This window comes from Hetaerina americana, unplaced genomic scaffold (genome assembly GCF_022747635.1).
Source record: "Hetaerina americana unplaced genomic scaffold, ioHetAmer1.1.p SCAF_7, whole genome shotgun sequence".
Taxonomy (NCBI): domain Eukaryota; kingdom Metazoa; phylum Arthropoda; class Insecta; order Odonata; family Calopterygidae; genus Hetaerina; species Hetaerina americana.
Genome location: NW_027287316.1, coordinates 21,477,935 through 21,496,550, shown reverse-complemented (window position 1 = coordinate 21,496,550; position 18,616 = coordinate 21,477,935). Strand labels below are relative to the sequence as shown.

Genomic DNA, 18,616 nt, shown 5'->3' with positions numbered 1-18,616 from the left:
TATGTGATTGAAACAACCCCCCCCCCTTTCCCCTAGCAATTTCACGGTAAAAATATAAACTTCATAGTTTAACGACAAAGTGGTGTAAAATCAGGAGAGCTTTTACTCTAAACAGCTACTCTTTAAGTCCAGCCACAGAACCATTATGGAATCTTTCCCTCACACGGCTCCTGGCAGCAATAATAAACATCAAGTATGGCAATTCAAACTTTTCGGAAACAAAACTGCTCGGAATTCAGATATTCACGGATTACACTACATTTCTGTTGAAATGTGACCGAAAACCCCTTCCCACCCGCCCTAATGGCGACTTGAAATATAGCACAGTGTAGAAGCCTCTTCTTATTCGAATCACACCATCGAACCCCTAATCAAATGAAAAACTGGTTTCCGACGAAACATGGCGAGTGTACGACAGATCCTTTTTGCGATGTGGGTAAGGGATAGAGATGGAGTATTTGAGCACGATGGAGCGAAAAAAAACGAAAGTAGACTTGCGCATGGTAGGAGAGGCGAAAAATTTGTCGGGGAAATCTCGAAGAAAGCAGACGAAAAGGATAGAGTAAGGAGATATTGAGAGGAAGCGGTGCGTCCTGTCGATACTAGAAGACCCAGCCCTGAAAGAAGGAGGAGGGAAAGACATTTTGGATGGCATGAAAGGAAGAAGTAAAAAAAATGAGATATTGGTGACGGAAATACATATGTATAAGGCGTGTCGTGTGGAAGTCCACCATGTTGGGTTATAGTTTTCATAGACTTTTCCAATTTGTATCTAGACAGGCATATATGCATGTGTGCACACGATTTCATGCAAGTATTCATATTTATAAATTAGTGCTTATTATTGCATGAATGGCCGGTGCCACAACGACCCCCGCCACACTCACCGGCGGTGACTTGCGGGATATTTTGTAGACGTTATTTATAATCGTTGCAATGATTATGAGAACATCTTAAAAATACATAAATCACGTATTACAGCTTTGCTCTGTAGTTCGTTTTGGGGAACTACGTAAATTAAATTAATTTGTAACAAAATGGACATATTTTTCACGCAGCCGATTTATACTCGTATTTGGGAATTACGTGTATCTGCGGGACAGCAAAGTTTGGAATAAAAGTGGCAGAACAGTTCCCTATGAAGGAACACAAATGTTGGATGCAATGAATAACTACGTCAATGTGGTGAGGTTTCAAGTAGGACGGGAATGAATGATAATCACTGAGTAGGGAGAGCTGCCATGAAACAATCTTAGGATTGATGGCTTGAAAGAACAAGTCAAGCAAGTCATCAATCAGTCGCATTGGATACTTAAAAAAGAAAACAAAACAAACAACTGAAGAATCACTACAAAGATGTCGGAAACTGTCAAATCCAAAAGATTATAGTTTTTTCAGTTTTCTTAATACTCATTATTGCCTTAACTAATGCAAGATGGAGGCAAACATCATTGGATTCCATATATGAGAAAGGAAATCAGAAATCTAAATAAAGCAGCTGTATTACACGGGGCAATATGAAAAATCTTAAAGGAAGGAATGTATTCGAAAAAAAATTACTAATATCTGACGTAAAATTAAGAAGAGATTTAAAAAAAGCATATACTGAGTGCAAGAAAATCACATTGTGCTATCTTCAAAGTTTTTTCTCATGATGATGTTATTCTTTGGCACTTCATCACGTTGTCGTCCAAGTAACTGATGGAAACTCTGAGACAAAGTAACACTGTTATACGTGCCTTCAACATCTTAATTCTCTTAAATTTGAGACGTTAAGGAACATATATGGTAATTTAATACGTTGAATGTTGTTTCGAGGTCCATATACAATGAAAAATCAAAGTGAAATGGAAAAAATGTCGCTACATTTTCACGTGCCATCGTGCATTCACGTTTGCATGCTATATCCGAAGCAGTTTGCGCATTTATGTGCGTGCGTGTTTTTTAAGCGCGTTCAAATTCAACGAGTAAAAAATACTTTTATTGGTGATTAAATTTAAATATTGAGCGGTAAAAAGAATCGAGGGAATACTTTTTTCAGGAGCTGGATACAGAAAAAAAACTTTTAGAAACAAAAACCCAACAGCATCAGTATGGGGCCAGCTGGCAAGGATCCATCCAACAAAAATAACATATTCACAACACCCAGGAGTAGCTTTCTTTCCCTGATTATGCGAAATCATCTCTAGCGACACCTCCGAACGTTGTTTGCTGCATGCTCTCAAGATCGGATGGCGCCAATGGTCGGGGAAGGAAGGAAATCAGATGACACTTTACCACGCGATGGAGGCAGGTGCTCGTCGACGAATACGTTCCCGTCCAAGCGGCGAGTGGTTGAAGACAATCCTGAGGAAAGGGTTCGCTCGGCTATCTATAGGGAGAGACAGCCGTGCGACCGGCAGCGGGAAACGGAATAGGTGGCGTAGCCCAATACAGCGCTTTGTGTAGCAGCAACGTAGCCATTAACAATCAGGCGCCAGGCCGGAATATCGATTCTCGCGTCATCAATTTACCCGGGAAGATTTACCGAACAATGTCAACGTGAAATCCGATGTTTTTGTAGCCATTCAAGAAAAGTTGCGAAGATACTCTCGAGGACAACAGGAGTTATGAAAGTAACCATGTATTTTGAAGCTCTTAATTCAATTTGCCATCGTTTTTTTAATAGAAAAGTTGGATATTATTTTTTTCTATGCACCGCTCATGCTCCAATACATTATTTTAACTTTAAACGTGCGAATACATTTTAAACTATTTTCTAAAAAAATACGACAGGTTTCCCTAAGTGGCGCGCAGTGACCGTCCACTTTTTTCCCGCTGCCTCATGAATAAAAATATCACCAGGCATTTGTCGCGAAAGCAGCCTACCCCGGTGCGTACTCATGAAATCGTAGCACACTTCACAAGGAAGAGGACGCAAGTCGGTATCATACCAGTCGCACGTGATTGGTTGGGCAGGAGGGGGTAGGGCGTTGCGAGAGGGGTGAGGGCCAGAAACGTGTTTCTTTTTCGCATTCGGGCTCGCCTCCAATGGCACAGAGGATTCTTCCTTCCAGGGCGACCTTGGAAATGAGGTGGCTGGGCTGAGGCAGCGGCCGCACCGTGGAAACTTAACTGTTTTTACCCAAGGCCCGCCACACAGTCCCTGTAGCGCAGTGGATAGCGCGTTGGACTTCTAATCCAAAGGTCCCGGGTTCGAATCCCGGCAGGGATGAAACATATTTTAACTTTCACTTGAGGTTCAATTTTGGCGGAATAGTCAATTATGAATTTGACGGCGAGTCTACGGACGTTCTATAACTTGTGTCTCGATGATTATTTCGTTTTCAATGGCAATGTTTGCCAAATTCGAGTGTGAGAGATGATTCATCACGCCAAATTGACGGGTGAAATAAACCTATATCAAACATAATAAAACCTATTCTTTAACAGTAGTTACGTAAAACCATAAGTCCGATAAGTTTTGCAAATTAAAAACTTCAACGAAACAGGCGATTTGATTTTTATTTTATATTCATGCATCATAATTCTTAAATAAATGAATTCGAATATTTATGCGAAGATATGACTGCAATCTTTAGAGAATAAAATTGTTACCTAAGCACTGGAAATATCTATCAAATGCGCCATTATAACACAGAATGAAATCTTGCATGCACTACACCAACCTTATGACATTAATCCTATTTAAATATTATTTTATTACAGTCCAGTTATACTAATCTGGACCCTAGTGGCGCACTAAAGATGAAGAACAGGCTGAATTGTAGCTAAAAGCGATGGTTACAGAAAGAAACCCTCGGAACTAATTGCAAAGTGGGAGCTAACGGCTGAAACCTACCGGAAACTTTACATGAATGAAGTTGCGCTTCAATAATTTTTGCAGCAATTATATAGAGACCTTTATAGCTTTCAAAAACACCACACTTCTCTACCAACGCAAATCAAGTACAAGCAAAGCCATTCTAATTTGTTTGCCAACTGCACGCGATGTTCAATTACAGGAATTTAACCGTAATAACCGGTCAGCTACGGGATTATGGAAGCTTGGGAGAGTCTTCAAATGAATCTTTTTAAGTTGTGAATTATTTAAGAGAAAACACTTGATGTGAAAGAAATTCGGTTCATAAATATGAGATATCTCTGAACAGATAAAGTCGTAAATCCCTTCAAATTCGAATCGAATATGAATTTTAGAAATTAATATGGTGAGTTTAATGACCTCATGAATCCAATTTATGAAACGTGAACCATCCTACTCAAACTAAAATGCACGTGAATGAAGAAGGAGAAATGGTGGGAGAGCATTGTGCACCTATCGGAAGAGTGCATCGCTAGGCAGTGATGCTTAAATCAATATCCTTTGTAAATAAAGAACTCGTCAGTTTTGCCGTCACAAATTTCGTCAATTGCCAAGTGTACCACTTAATCCTCAGTCTCGTCGCTACAAACGCACTCCGCGATTCCTTTGAGCTGGAAAACGTTTTCCACAGATTCCACCCGGAAGTTGACAATAATACTGAACCACGGAAAGGGCATGTAATGTTAACGGACTCATTTTCCCTAACAGCTTCCGTCTGTCTTCAGCAGATGGAGCACACTGAAGGCATGAGACGCGTTAAAGGCAACGGAGAGGAAAAGGGATCCAACCTTTGGAAGGGACGGAGAGGGAAAATGTTCTTGTAGGACAGACCTCTATCCTATCTCCCAATCTCACCCTCCTCCGCCAAGTTCGGCCCTCCCTTATTTCAACAGCGCGTGCCATGGGCCTCATTCTCCACATATGGTACTGGAGGTGCCTCAGGGTTCTTTCCTCGGCCCCCTCCGATTCTTCTCTTTCCACTCGGTCTGCTCTTATCCGAACAAAAAAGGATGGGGAGGCATCTGTTCCGCAAGAAGGAGGAGAAGGCGGAAAAGGTTGGATTGGAGAGAGGGAGGGAGGGATGTTTTTTTGATGGGTGGTTTGGGAGAGTCTCAATCTTAAACCATTTCTTTACGCTATCTCTCTCGTTCTCACTCTTCGCATTACACCCGACGAAAAAAAACTTTCAATCCCATCTCAGCTTGCCTTCCAAAGCTCCTCATCGCTTCCCCCCCACCCTCTCCTTCTCCCCAATCCTCCCCGACGACTTCTTGTATGCTCTTTTGTTTTTAGCAACACGGGAGACCGATTCTGAACTTTTTTTTATTTCTCTCTCATCAACTCGGCAAAAGAAGTTAAAAATAGAAGGGCAGCTGCTTACCCTACTCGTTTACTGCAAGCTAATGGATAATTTCATCGGAGTTAATTCACGAATTAAATTACGTCATTTATAAATTTTAGTCCCCTCTAGAAAGCTAATTTCAACTCGACTCCATCATTTGAATTAAGCAAAGATTTTAACGTGAATATTCAGAAACGTTCAAATAGTTTGAAAGAGATGGAAGGGATTATAATGGGGAGGAATAAGTCTCAAGATATTAAATTAAACCTTTTAACTCATCATTAGCAATAAAAGCATGATGAACGCGGCAGAACGGAAAGAGGAAATTGGTGCTTTTCTACGAAATTATTAGATCTGGAACCTCTAAGAAACAAAACTCGATTTTGATCCTTTTCAGTGGCCATCCACTAAGCCATCATACTAACTAAATTGCTCTTTAAGTGCTTAAATGTTATTTCGTCCAACAAATATGATAGAGTTACTACCTTTTTTATTAAAATGCAACAAATTTCAGATTGTAAAAATCATTCGCCTTGACCAGGATTTACCTATTTTATTATTTGTAGGTTTTATTACTATGATAAATGTATTTATTTGCACACACTAAAAGAATTCTGGTTGTACTTTTATAATTCCAGTACTTTTTACGTAAATTTTTAGGTTTCTTTAAGCATAAAATACATCCTGAAAGTATTGCATTAGAACTGGATTTCATTCTGGATAATTTCATTTATTTGCACAATTATTATTTTTAGAGACCGATTAACTAGATACAATGCCACTGCTATTAATTAGCTATTCAAATTACATGATGGCCTTGAGAAAAATAATTCATCAGATGATAAGCGACAGAGAGTCTAAATATTTTCCTATGGCATTAAATAACAATATTGTTTCAGTCATTCTAACCCCAGAATCGACAATCATATGTCAAGGTACTTATTTTATTAAAGTTATACATAGGAAAAAAGTCCACTTCAGCGGTTCGATTGTACATGGCCAAATTTTATTTAACAACATAGCCACCTTAAAAATTATTTGATGCTATTCCTCTCGAATAACGCTCCGTACAAATGTCACTGACTGGCCTCAGTTTGTGCTCGAGCTGAGGCTTACAGAACGAACTTTTGCATTCAAAATCTTCCTCCATTACGTTCCTCTTTTCATACGTACAAACCAATGCCCCACATCCCTTGGGATAAACTTTATTATTTGTAGATATAAGTATCCTTGAATCCAGCTCTTCACTTCCCATTGGTATCCTGCCATTCGAATCCAACAGCTTTCTTTCGAGGCTCCTCCTCCTGGGATTTATTATGATTACGTTCTTTCTGGGAGCTTCGATGCGATATTCATTCCTACTCGTATAAAATACCCTTCAATTTTGACGACTTGACCGCATTCATGTTTTCTGTGGGTTTAGGGGCTCACGGCGTAAGATCATTTACTTGCTCCCGACATATTCATTTCAACCAGCTCCATCTACATTCCCCTCACATACGTTCTCGTGGCGGTTAGCAGTTCAGCTCGCAGAGGTATATCCGTGCTGACTACAGAGGGGTTTGACGTCTCTGATCGACTACTGCACACGGGAACGGACGTTAATAAATTATTTGTCCTTTTAGTGCAGGCATAGGAAAAGTTGCTAACCATGTAAAATACGTAATATGTGTAGGCATGTTGACTGATTGCTTTTCGATCGCCCCCTTTCCACGAGGTTTTTGGTAGATCGCGGGGTGCCATGTGCATGAGGAAATACAGGGAATACATGCAGAATGGCTGGTGACCTACCACCACCTGCCACACGTCCACGCGACGGCTTGCGGGGTATTTGTTGAGGTAAATTAAATATGATGACCAGGGAGATGGACTCCTTCATAGGCAGATCCAAGCACTCGTTTTTTTCCCTCGCGTGGTACACAAACATAACAAAATCGAACCAAAGGACCCGAAAAAATTAAACCGACTCGAATAGTAGTAGTAGAATTTGATGAATTTATTAAGGGCAACAATTATTGCGTGCAGGAAAAAATTACGCTAGTCCGAATTTTTAAAAGGAAAAATACTCGAATTCACATGAACGGCAATCGTGCTATTCGGCGTGTCAAAATCATCAATTCACGATGAAGACCTCAAGAATGAAGAAATACTGACATCATGGCATCGATGAATCCTGAATTATTACGTCTACGAATTGGGGATTATAAAGGCAGTTGCGTCACGACCTCCGCATTTTCGAGAGAGGGAGAAGATCATCTCCAGAATTGGAATAAGCCCATAGAACGGAGCGTTCTCGAATTTCACACGCAGCAGGTAGTCCAATCAGTTATGGAATCGATGCCGACGGGATCGGTTTGTGGATGCACCGACTGACTTAGAACCTAAAAAAGTGTCAACTGTTGCGTAAGGTTAAGGACTATAGCTAGAGTAGTAATACAGGAGTAGTAGACTCAAATGAAATGACTGCGATAGGACTTCTGATTTTATGGTCCATCCCATTCGCCTCATATTCCCGCATTACACGACCGTGGGTGCCGAAAATAGCCAATTTCCGAAGGGGGGGGGAATCAGAGGGGGGCATGGCGCGCGTGGCATCGAGGGCCGTTATGATGATGGAACGGCACGCGCGAGGCGTCTCGTGTCTTCCACGGAGATTTCGAATGCGGGGATCGGAGGAAAAATCTTCCCTCGAGTGGGGGGAGGAAGGTAGGTGGAGGAAGTGAAAAGGGCGGTCGGGAGGGTGGGATGGATGGATGGTACGCGGAGGCAGGCAGGAGAGCCGGGAAAGGAACATAAAATCGAGGGGCGCCTGTCAGGCCGACACAGGAAAGTGGGTGTGGAGGAGGAGGCGTTGTGTGTGAAGGGGAGAGGCCGCCCCAAGACGTTCAGTCGATCTTCCGAGGAAGGAAGCGTGTTCTCCTCGGGCTGATCGCAGGGGGAGGGGACGGGATATGAGAGGGAGAGGGTCGAACGCGCTGCAGCTGCCGCTCCGAAGAACCGCCCTTTGAGGGGAGAGGGATGGAGGGCTAGGTTATGTGTGTCTGTGTGGGCCAAGTGTCGGAGGGATAAGGAGGGCAGAATGGGGTTGGGGATGGCGGGAAGGAGGAGGAGTGGGCGGGTGAGTCTCCACTGTGTGAACGGGGAGGGAGCGGGAGGGTGCAGGAGAGCGTGGGGCTGGCAGGTGATTGTGCCGGCGATGAGGGGAAGTGGGGTGGGCAAAGAAGCTTTAGTAGGAGGAAGAGAGAAGTGGTGTGCACCTGGCTCTCGGGGCCTTTCGATCGCGGAAACAGAGAGAGAGAGGGGTTGGGGGAAGGCGATGCAAGAGTGCCAGGGGTGGCCAATGGAAGGGGTTTGAACAGAAGTCCTAAAAAAGAAAGTGACTGTGATGGGATCCGAGGCGATTGGGGGGATGGATTAAACAAAAAGGACAACCGACCGGATAACCGTATTTTCCGACGATTTTTCCCTCTGAACAAACGTGGGAGAGAAATAACACCCGTGGAGAAATGATTGCAAGCAGACTTTTTTTCAACACTCCCCCTCCCCCCCCCACACACACACAGAATGAACGCATTGAAATTTAAAACAAGCCAAAAGGACACGGACATGCCGGACTTAGTGCACCGCAACATTCATACGTTTCACCCTGATCGCAATCTCCAAACTAAGCTGATTGTCCCCACCGACATACCACCCGTCTGGACGAAACACACCTATTGTGCACAATTCCATGAACCACACTAAAATGATTCACGATGATGTGATTGTCTCCCTGATTAAGTCTTTATGCCCTAATTTTGTTTAATGAAAGATCACGACTCAAAATTTCCGTGTGAAATTTCGAAAAATTCCCAACCTTGAGGAGTCGGGCAATAATAAGTCCAAACCAATATTTTGCACAATATCAATTATTGGTTTTATTATGCAGTAGTCTACCCTGTGAGCGTAAGTTTTTGATGGTCTCCCTGGTGTTACACACTACTTTAATCCTGAGCCTTAACCAACAAGAACGCAAAATGACAATTAACCCTTTTATGCCTTTTGCATCGAAAATATTCTGCATAACCCATCTCGGCAAATTTCAATGGAATACTCGTAGATGAGCAATAAGAAAATAACTGTGTCGTATAATAATCATATATTTGACGAATAATCATCTAATATTTTCCAAAATTCATTTGTTCTCACTCTCACTCCAATATGTATTCCACGTTTAACACCAATATTACTTTACCATTTATGGAATTTTTCTGCTTCTTTATATCCCCTGAATCAGCTTTCTGGTGTACAGCCCTGCATCGGGCATTAAAGCTTTATTAAAGCTTCTCTTGACTGCCAGTTCTCGATAGCCTTGATCGCTGAAGTAATGTCACGAAAACCTCCGAATATCCTTTTTTCACCTTTGCCATCTTATTATTAACCGCTCCAAATCAACATATTCAATTTAGTTTTCTCGAGTCTAACTTTTTTCTTCTTTGCCGGTACTAAAATCTCATGATGCTTCAATCTGTGCTCATTCCACCCTCCTTCAACCACAGGTTTTCGAGCCATGGAACACGATGCTCCATTTTAAGGATTCCACCTGCCACTCATTTTCCTTTCCACGTACTATTAAGGTCATTAGTTCCCTTCGAAGAGAAAAAAAGTGATTTTATGTACCATAATGAGACAATCGTACGATAAAGGGCCGCATTGGTGGAGTGGCTAACGACCGGATCGAATAACATTACGGAGAGTACGACTAGATTACTCAAACCGACCCAATATCGATCCCCAGATGGGGCACTTCCACGATCACAATGATACTTCGCATTGAGAGCAAATTCCTCACTCGCAAAAAGGTCGCGAGATGCATAAACAACCTAATTTATCCATTTAGTCTTCGATTCCATCACCAGACATTGATACATAAATCTAACAGGCCTAAGCACTGCATAAGTACTTTGGGTGGTTTGCGTGGTATTACGAAGATGTATATAAGCGATGGTATTTCACCTCATTTACGTTAGCTACTCCCAACACAAAAATACCGAGGTGAAGTACGAAAATGCAGACAGAAAAGTGAATTGCGCCAATGGAAGAAGCAACGTGAGCAGTGCGGAAATCCATTTAATGATTTACGAACGAAAAGCGGAGGAGGAAAAGTGAGGAATGGAGAGGGAGTAGGGAGAAGAAGAGGGCAGAAGGGAGAAGAAAAAACAACGAAAGGGCATTAAGAAATAATGAGGGAGGAACAACAATGGCTTTTTTATGGGAGGGGAGTCAAAGGGCTATAAAAAAGCAGTTTAAGTCACGGGGTATGAGAAGAAACTTACTTTAAAAAGAAGTAAGCATCGAAACTTATATAAATCCTACCTGAAAACCTTATCTTTAACCCGAGGGGAATAAAACAAATGAAATTATTACAGCATTCATTATAACTTCGTAAATTGATGAGGATGACAAAAAGAGAGGAAAGCATCAACAATTTTCCACCACTTTCATAGAAATCTCAACATTTCCGTAACTAATAGGCCATGTTCAAAAATATTTCGGATGAAGAAATATTCCCACAATAAATTCACATAAGGTAAAACCCAGGATATTATCAAAGGACAGTGTTTTTTTTTAATTAAGTCAACTATCGTCTCGCAAATGAGAGACAGGTGTTTCAAAAGGATCACTTCAAAGAGCAATTATTCAAAACAATAAACCAAAACACCGCAATAGTTTTTGATAAAGAGCACCGCAATAAAGATAAATGAGTCACGAATTTTTGAACACTCGAAGATGTAGTAAATTTGAATCAGAAAATGCAGTGTATTCTTGAAGGAAAACTACCGTCGCACTCATTCTCTTTTTCAAATTAAATATTTTTCTACACTCGTATTCAGGGTCTGTTCAGAATCTGATATAGTTCGATAAACGCTTCATGATAAACACTATAAACCGCAACTACCTCACAGGAGGTTTCAACCACAACAACGTCACGTTCGTGCATTTCACTGTTCAACAAATTATAGCAGAAGGAAATAATGAGAGTCTAAAAAAAAGTAAGGCTAATGTGTCAGGGTAGAAGGGAATAATTCAATGTAAGTGTCTACAAAGCATTAAAGATAAAAATGGGAACTACAAAAATTAGCGTAAAAATGAATTTATCAATGTTTACTCTAGAAAGAAATAAAAGGGCCATATTATCGGAATCCGATAGTCGAGAAGGACGGAAAAGTTTAACGAAGTCTTTGTTATCGAAGCGTACATCTAGATGATATCATGCAAACCACCGGCACGGGGAGTGTACCCAGATCAGTGCGCGAAGAGTTGCGGTCACGTACCGTCAATGTAAAACTGGTATCTACAAAAAAATTAATTCATTGGGCAACGAAAAATTACTAGTACCACGTTCGCTGAGAATTGATCATAACCATTAGATGGGAGGTCATACGAACAAAGAAGTGTGGCCAAGAAACTTCGCCCACGGAGGAAAGAAGACGAACTTAAAAGACTGAACGCCTCTGATGATAGGCGAGAGATGTGGGCACGGAGATGGGCGGAAAACTAAGTTGGGTGTAAAGGAAGACAAACGGAAAAGTGCGATTGAAAGAGGAAGGAAGTTGGTCTGTGATATTGGAAGAGCTGAAAAAACAACGGATGAAAGAGACAAATAGTAACCTGAAAGTTGAAGCGTATGGCAGATGGCAGAATGTCATATGAGAAAAGAAAAGGGAAGAGAGGAATGGACATCTCGAACGCATGATGCCTTATGAGGAGCTGAAGGCGGTAATAATGCACGGCCAAAGTTCTTTTTTCCATTTATACTAAAGTGTTCAGAAGCCCTAATGGAGTCATATCAATCGGAAAAGAAAATACTTTGTTCTTCCACATATATTTTTGTATTGTAAACGACCTAGGTTTCGACCTACAAAGTCATCGTCAGGTTAAGTACAGAGGACAGACAGCTTTATATACAAGACAGAGAAGAGGAGAGGAAAGAGAAGGGAAACTGATGGCTGTGATTGGGGGAGAGGGCGGTTGGGTATGGCGTCAGGGGGGGAGAGGGGCTAAGGAACAGTGGGAGGTCCAGGAATGGGGAATCGGGAGGAATACATCACGTCATTAACCAATATACCCTTATAATGAGTGCTCTTAGAAATTTCTATACGTTCCAAGGCATCTAATCTTTAACCCTTCTTCTCCAAATATAAATCATGAACAGAGTCACTTGTGTGGTTATTTTCTATTAGGTGCTTGGCAAAATGGGAAGCTGGACTTCTGTTTTTGAAACAGGCGTAGTGTTCTTTCACATGTTCACGGAATTTCCTCCCGGTTTGTCCAACGTAAATAGCAAAGCACCGAAAACGCAATTTTTACACTCCACTCTTTCCCATGATGGGAATTTTGTCCTTGCTGTTTGATAGAAGATTTCCTAAGTTGCCTTTATTATAGAAGGCTGGCTTTATTCTGTTCTCTGGAAAGATTTTAGTCACTTAACGAGATAAATTCCCCAGAAACAGAATTCTTTTCCATTTCGATGTGTCTTTCTTGGGGAGGAATTTAAAAATGGATGTGAAAGATATTTTTTCTAATTTTTTCTGATACATATATACATATATATATATATATACATATATATATATATATATATATATATATATATAGATATATATATATACATATATATATATATACATATATATACATATATATATATACATAAAGCTGTGTGTCCTCTGCCCTTCTACCTGCTGAAGACTTTATAAGTCGAACGTAGGTCTTGCATAATAAAATATACGAGGATGAAGAAAGTATTTTCTTTTCCGATATGAATCGCTTTCACAAAGTCACGCCTCAAACCATTCGAGTCATATCAACTTCGGTATTTCACGGATCGACCGAAGCATAACTGCTAGTCGGACTACTCAATCTGCAGGGTTACGCAGCGCTAAACCACTTATAAAAGGCTTTACATATCATGTCTCCCTTTTTGCGAGAAGAAACCAATGACGCGGGGTCGGGCAATTCCAGCGATCTGCAATTCAGAGGGCGGAGTGGTTGCATAACGCACGGGAATGGACTGAAGGATGTGGATGGGATAAAGAGAAACGCCCCGTGAGATAGATGGTAACTACGAAAAATGGCCAATGGGATGGATGAGGAGGGAAGACGAAGAGAGGAAATCGAAAAAGAAGAGGGAACGGGGAGGCGATCGGAATGAGGGTGAGGAAGGGATTGGAAGACGAGCAAAATGGATCCAAGGAGTTCCCGCCCATGGAGTACGGAGTCTTTGAGTTACGAGAAGGAGGTGGTGGGGTGATTGAAAAAAAATATACCAACGGATCCAACTCCTGCGGACGAAAAATAAACAGAATTGATGGAATCGGGAATGCGCGCCCACGGGATGAGAGGGAGAGAAAAGAGAGAGAGAGGGAAAATTCATTCTCGTCGTGGAGGCATGCTGGAGAAGAGTCAAGAGAGGTTGCATGAAAACGTAAAGAAGGTATTCCCTCGCAGAGATGAACGAAGACAAACGGTGAACCTAAAATTTTCATATAAAAGGTCGGTTAATGAATAACCGACCCTGATGCTTTCCGTAGTTCCACCTCTGACAAGAAATTTAATAACAAGCAATACCGCCCTCGAGCCAATCAATAAAATATACCCGGAAAAGCGGCCAATGAATAATTAATACTCTCGAATGTAATTGTTTACAACAGAAAAAATGCAGAGAACACGGGAGAGCATCAGGGTCTGAAAAACCGATTATCAGTAGCACGTGAAAAAAATGTTTAATCACCAAGAGAGAAAAAAAATGCTATCCCTTAAAATTCAATCGTAACGAAGGGAATCCATTATTCATGGAATCTCACGGGTATATGGGCAATGATTAAATACATTTAACGCAACTTTGCCACTCCTTACCCATTGTAGCAACGTTAAGACAAAAATAAAATTATAACTTACCCAACTGGTGTTCTCAAAGGCTTTGAATTATCTATCAAATGAAAATTTCCAATATACATTCACCCGGATAAAAAGAGGAATAATCCATTTTTTTATTGATTACGAATGACTGATCACCGCATTTATCATGCAAAGAAATTGTAGATCAACGAATTTAGTCAGGGAAAAATTTTTGGAACAACAAAAGAACCCGAAATTAAAAAAAAAGAAATAATATCTGCGCTTGCAAAACGCACCGCGCCGGTTAGAATTTTCGTTTGGAGGGTGCTGGGGGTATTAAGAGAGGAGATTCGATCAGTAGCACTGACGGGCTCGAATGTTGATGTGGGTGTTCCCAGAGAGACCTAACGACGAAATTGCTCCGCTCGGAATTGTGGCATGTCAACGATAAAAAGGACAGCAGTCACAAAGGATTCGGATACGAGAATTCACGGAAATCGGGGTGAAACGTCATGAGAGAATGCTAGACGCTTTTCTGATGGCGGTTGACGACGTTGGAATGCCTTGACATAGTCGGTTATGGTAATAAATGGCCTAAGGGATTAAAATAAGAGTACAAACGAAATTTTGAGAAGCAAATAACAAATATCAGGTTAAAAAAATAAAACCATTAATGTTTGGATAAAAATATTTCCCATTGCAATGAAATATCAAGCATTAACGAATGACCATGCTATCGAAAATTCATTTAACTTTCGAGTTTATTCCCACGACGATTAAATACGATGAAAAATCTGTTTTGCGGGCATGAATAAATGAAGAGGTTAAGAAATGCATGAAAATATGAATGCGAATGGGTACATGCTTTGTGCATGAAAATGAAATAAAATTGAAATTACACATTCCGACCCACTCAACGTGGAGATGACGTGTATATGTTGGCAAAATAATCGAGGCTCTTACAAAGCGAAACTCCCCAAGTTGATAATTTTGCCATTCGGGACGATATTCGTCTTAAACAAGTAAACATTTTTATGTGATACGGACGCAAAGTCTAGATTGAACGTTATTTTTATACAATTACGATTATGAATAATAGAATATCCGTTGTCTCAAAAATCATGGTGATGAATGGTGTACAATAATGAATATTGGTGGTGAAATGACCTTCCTCGATACTTCCACTATTAAGGTATCTTCGCTTTCTGTAAAAATAATTGAAACTATTCTCATCCTTTAATCATGACATGCAGATGAAATACATATCAGTATATCACACATAAAGAGTTTCATAGCCTCCAGGTTATGTGCAAACATTTTTCCGATAAAATATAATATTGAGTTCCAAAGAAACTGAGGGAAATACCGCAACAGTAACTTTTAACGGAGTCATCCGCTAATTTGCATTTCAATGCAACAATTTCAGAGTGTAAAAATTATTCGCCTTGACCGGGATTCGAACCCGGATTCCTCAATGTCCGGTCGAGTGCTTTAGGCGAATTATTTTTACACTCTGAAATTGTTGCATTGAGATAATATTGAGTGAAAATACATGTTAATAACGCAAGTAATACTCTTTTCGTTATTAATATACGGGGCATGTTTTTCCCACCTAAAATTAAGTTTACAAGTTCTCTGATAACAGATGTAAATGTAATGTGAAGATGGGTAAATTAAGAGCCCATAAGGAGTACTTTTCTCAAAGCTAACACTTGTAAATTGACTCGTAGCTCTTGTCGCAGGTCTGCAAGATTTTTCCCCAGCGCTCGGAAGCAGGCATCAACCCCCAATACAGATAGCGCTGCAAGCTCTGCCGCAAGTATGAGGAATAAAATACTCTCAAGTCAAGGAAATTACAAAAGAAACGGATATATTTCCGGTAAAAAGAGAAGTCGATTCTCGGGTACATGGTAATTACGCATTCACAATTCGTCGCCTTGCTCATTGCTAAAAACATCAAAACATGTCAAAATATTTTATCAATGGCTATGATTCCGTCGGAGATGATACGCTTCACGGTCCATCCTAAGTCGAAACTTTGGCCCCCTCTCCTCCCCCTTCCCCCCACCGCCAGTCCGAAACAGGAACCTCCGCCAAAACAAGGAGGCGAAAAATCATAATAAAGCCGCAGCTCACTTAAGAGCACGTCCTCCGAATTGCAGCGGTAGGAGATCGCTCCCTGTTTATTTTCGTTTTTCTTCCCCCCTTGCCGGTTTTATGGTCTCGGTTTGCACCTGTTTGCTGCATCTGTCCGCTTACTGCGAAACCAAGGGAGAAACTGTGGTCTCCCGAGGGTGCGGATGCGGAAAACGTGGGAAACCGCAAAACCTTAAAAAAAAGGAATCTTCGAAAAAAGGAAAGAAATAGGGTAGGAGTCAGAGGAGGTAAAACGGTCGGGGATTATACTCGTAAGAGAATGAATGATCCTGGACTGAAGATTTGATTGAAATTATACGTAAAAGAACTGATGAAGATACGCCTGTGTAGAGACGGAGATGGAATAATACGGCCTGAAAATAATTATTTGTAAGGAATAGATATCATGCGTTTTCCCATAAAATTTTCGCTCCGGATTGAAGTGATAAAACACGTTTGAACACTCAGGAGAATTCTGCCTCTGAAGTAAGCAGGATTGAACTTCTGAACCTGACAGGATGGCGGATTCCAACTGGAGACAAAACAAAAAACAGGTAGCACAGGCGTAAAAGTATTTCGATTTGAAAAGATGCTTTTCCCGCAACAAATGAAAAATAAACTGGGCACCAAGAAATATTATGTACATGCGCGCACCCACGCACGCACTAGTGCCTTCTTGCGAAGACTTTCCGCAGCGACATCGCGACGATTCCCCAACCCCTTACAGTCCCGACTTGGCACCAGCAGACTATTTCCTGTTCCCAACAGCGAAATCTTCCCTCAAATGACACCACCATGGGACCCTAAGTGCCGTCAAAGAAGTTTGCACGCGTACCCTTAAGGATCTTCCGTAATCCGCCTTCAAGGGAGCTTTAGAATCGTGGAAAAGCCTATGGCAAAAGTGTGTCGACACTCAGGGTATGTACTTTGAGGAATTTAAAGGCATTGTAGTAACATCTGAAATAAATCTATTTTTCCGAAAATTTTCCCGATACTTTTTATCCAAACGTTGTACATGAATGTGAGGTAAAATTTAACTTCTCAGCACTTTATGTAAGTATACTTTCAATAAATTGCACACAATGTCTGCAGGATGATTGACCAAGTAATTTAAATTTTCCAATTTGGCCACATTATTTATTTTGACCTACATTTCAGAGTTACTACATCATCTTGGGCGAGCCTGAAAATTTATATACTAGATGTACTGCGGGTCTAGTAACCGCAGTACATCTAGTATATACATTTTCTAGGATAGGAGTTTTCATCTGATATTGCTATTAATTTATTCAGACAGGGCGTGATTTTTCCCCAAGGTTCGCCGATAATCCGCAAATAATCGTAGTAGCCATATTACCTATGTTTGGTCTCCTCTGAAACCAAATTGAACTCGAGTCAAGGAAACTATATAAAAAGAAATGGTGAATGCATCGATCTTCTAACATCACGTGTGGTATCACCAACATGAATGTGCTACTTTCATGCATTTTTATTCGTCAGAAATCAACGGCACAACCTTTTTGCAATACTTTATATATTTGTAAGATCACCCTTTTCCCGAAAAAGTGATGCCTCCATCACGTAATTTTCACGGTTTCCTAATAAACGACTCCCATTTTCTCAGGCCACGACTTCTGACCCTTTCCTCTCCCCGGGCTCTCTCTTTCCCATTAAGGAAATCATTTGCCCTGTGGCCAGAATCGATTTGTAGATAATTTATTGTCTTCGTATAAGCCGCTTCCGGGCGCACTCCCAGAAACCCCCGAAGGACTAGGTGCGTTTGCGACCCAAGGGGACTATCTACAACCTCGGCATGGCCCAAGGTCGTCTCCACGGAACTCCAATGATGGGGCGACCCTGCCCCGTTACCCATGTGGGCTATTGACGGGAGACAGCAGTTGGTCCCAAGGCCAGGGGAGAGAAGGTGGAGTGCGAAGGTTTTAGGGGAAGGAAATTACAGGGTGGCAAAGCATGCGATATCAACCATGGGAACATATGAATCACAATTAACACGGATTAGTGAAATAGTTACTGAGAAGAACTGTCCACTCAGTCAAATCTTCGCAAAAATAAGATAAAGTATCTCACGAGTGTATAATTAAATTCTTTCACGGAAACTTCGCGAAAAACGAAGTTTTAACGAACAAATGAATATTAATGCAACAATTTCAGAGCGTAAAAATCATTCGCCTTGACTGGGACTCGAACCCAGATCCCTCAATATCCGGTCGAGTGCTTTAGCCACTTAAGCTACCGAGGCGTCCTCTTAAACTCTGAAATTTTGGGGCTTTTAAAGGAACTAGATGTTATGACGAAATACCGTACATACAATGTCACATGCATTCGTAGTCGTGCGCGAGGCGCCACTGTCCACGAGGTTAAAAGCCAACTTTAAA

At 41.1% G+C, this 18,616-nt stretch overlaps 1 non-coding gene across 1 annotated transcript; it reads left to right on the top strand.

The window, feature by feature from the left end:
- Positions 1–3,141: 3,141 nt before the first annotated feature.
- On the top strand, positions 3,142–3,214 carry TRNAR-UCU (transfer RNA arginine (anticodon UCU)). Its single transcript has one exon. It is a non-coding gene; the product is annotated as a tRNA-Arg (tRNA).
- Positions 3,215–18,616: the final 15,402 nt, after the last annotated feature.